Raw genomic sequence first — 3,091 nt, 5'->3', positions numbered from 1 at the left:
AAAAAATGCTAAGTTAATAACGTAAAATTGAGAAAGTAAATAGGGAATGTGTCAAAGCGACAACAACCCGACCATAAAACAGACAACAGCCGAAGGCCACCAATGGGTCTTCAATGTAGCGAGAGAAACTCCCGCACCCGTAGGTGTCCTTCAGCTGGCCCAATAAAAAATATGTATACTAGTACAGTGATATTGACGTCATACTGAACTTCAAATTGTACACAAGAAACTAAAATTAAAAATCATACAAGACTAACAAAGGCCAGAGGCTCCTGACTTTGGCAGGCGCAAAATTACGGCGGGGTTAAACATGTTTATGAGATCTCAACCCTCTCCCTATACCTCTAGCTAATGTTGAATAATAAACGCATAACAATACGCACAATAAAAGGCAGTTCAAGAGAAGTCCGAGTCCGATGTCAGAAGATGTAACAAAAAAATAAAATAAAATGACAATAGAACATAAATAACATTCTTTGAAAAAAACACATTTGAAAGGTTGTTTACTTGACCACAAGAATATGAACGAATATATTTCATTTATATATATTCAGTAATTTGTCAAAGACGAGCATTATTAGGTTTTGAAAAATGTTAGCATTTGAAATTATTAAAGACCTATAAAAATATGATTGATGTACCAGTACAGTGCTACAGTAACAAACACATGACTTATCAGCAAACTTACTGACGGATGTTGTTGTCACCCTCTTATTATCTCCTAATAACGGTTCTAACACAAATTCACTGTGTAGTTTGGCACATTACTATTCGAAAATATATTTGTAACCATTCTGATGACTTTTTGTTATCACCAACCAAACTGTGAATAGAAACTTAAAGACTGATAATTTGAATATTATGCAATATTCGATTGTTGCTTATTCGTCAATTTTTGCTGACTAAATGAAAACCAATTTGTCTAAAAATGCATCAAAAATCATCAAACAGCGTAAAATAAAATCTATAGACATTCGTTGATTTCTTCATGTTTGTTTACATTCAAATCAAACAAACTAATTCTATTTTCTTCTGCTCGCAAATGTCCCCTTCTTTATTGTGTAATGCTTTATCACCAACCAAACTGTTAATAGAAACTTAAAGACTGATAATTTGTATATTATACAATATTCGATTGTTGCTTTTTCATCAATATTTGCTGACTAAAGTGGAATCATTTAGTCTAATAAATAATTCCAAGTGTTTTAATTATATTTTCTTACATGACTCATAACACATCATTAAATTAAATCTTCAAACATTTGTAGATTTCCTCATTTTTGTTAAGATTCAAATCACATACACTTATTGTTTAAGCTTGCATATTTTCCCTTGCAAAGAAAATTCTGAACGGAAAGTTCCTTATCAAAACAAAAGCCCAAACACATCAAATAAATGGAAAACAACTATCGTATTCCTGACTTGCAAAACATACCCTAACCCTAACGCTAACCCTTACGCTAACCCTAACCCTAACTTATTGACACAAATAGTCATCAGAATGGTTACAAATATGTCTTAAAATAGTAATGTGCCAACAAAAACTGTGAACTTGTGTTGGCATCATGAATAGGAGATATTTAGAGGGTGACAATGCTTGTCATTGGATACTTTGCGTTATGTACATGTATTTTCTTTTCTGATACATGTATCTTATGGATTTTCTAGATTTAAAATCATTAGATTTATATTAGACACAATGATTACATTATAACGGTATTTCATCTTTGCTATACAAGCGAGAGGTTTGGATAGCCATAACATCAGGTTTAAACATGTTTTCTTTAAATGTTCTGTACCAAATAAGGAATCTTCTCAACCACGAGAGTCCTTAAGAATGGACAGTAGTCTTTATAGTGTAGATGTTGCATGCTACATACTTCCTACACATGGACTAGAGTGTGTACTAATGATGTGATCAATTATGTTGTAAATTTCTTAAACATGTATGTTTTATCTTTAAATGTTTTTGACAAGTGTTTAACTAGTTATATTTTTTTTTCTTTTCTGTTTTTTTTTAACTATAAGGCTTATTACATGACAAAATGAACATGAACAACATATTTATTCCACTCCTTTGCATTCCTTGATTTGTCAAATGCTTTAAAGAACTCTTTGAAAAATTTACATTTTAAATGTACAAAAAACCTTAAAAATTATGATTGATGTACCATTACAGTGCTCCAGCAACAGAACACGTGACATATCAGAAAACTTACTAACGGGGCTTGTTATCATCTTCTTATTATCCCTTATTCATTATTAATCACAAGTTCACAGTTATGGTGGCACATTACTATTCAAAGAATAATCTGAAACACTTCCGATGTCTATTTGTTAACACCAACCAAGCTGTGAAAAGAAACTTAAAGATTGATAATAAGCATATTATACAATATTCAACTGTTGTTTATTCGTCTTTTTTTGCTGACAAAAGTGAGACTATTCTGTCTAATTAATTATACGGAGTGTTTAAATATATCTCCTTACACGACTCATGAAACAGAGTAATAGTAAATCTTACACATTTGATAATTTCCTCCTGTCTATTAAGATTAAAATCACACAAACTTATTTTGTTGCTAGCATATTTTGCCTTGCCATGTATTTGATACTTTTCGTTATATATTTTTCATTCTCATACATGTAGCTTAGAAATTTTCTAGATTTAAAATGATTAGCTTATTGTTAGACACCATAACGTCTTTGTAACGGTATTTTTTGCTTTGCCTTACAAGCGAGAGGTTTAGCTAGCCATAAAACCATGTTCAAACATGTTCTGTACCAAGTAAGGAAGATTGCAGCTAGTATCAAATATTCCGTTTCTTAAGTATGTTGGCGTTTGTTTTTGGAGCATTTCAGTATTTCTGTTGTGCCGATGTTTTCTTTTTAAAGTTGATTTGTTTTCTTAAGTTTTGGTTTTTGACTTGTATTTGTTTTAGTTAAATCGATGTATGACCATTGAACAACCATATAATGCTTTTGTCTTTATTCATGTCATTACACTTATTCTATAAGCGGATACACCAGATGGCTCTCCTGAGGGTATTGCTATAGATTCATTTGCGTTCAATAAAGAAAACAATCATAA

Source organism: Mytilus edulis, chromosome 6 (genome assembly GCF_963676685.1).
Source record: "Mytilus edulis chromosome 6, xbMytEdul2.2, whole genome shotgun sequence".
Lineage (NCBI taxonomy): Eukaryota > Metazoa > Mollusca > Bivalvia > Mytilida > Mytilidae > Mytilus > Mytilus edulis.
This window is presented reverse-complemented; position numbering follows the sequence as displayed.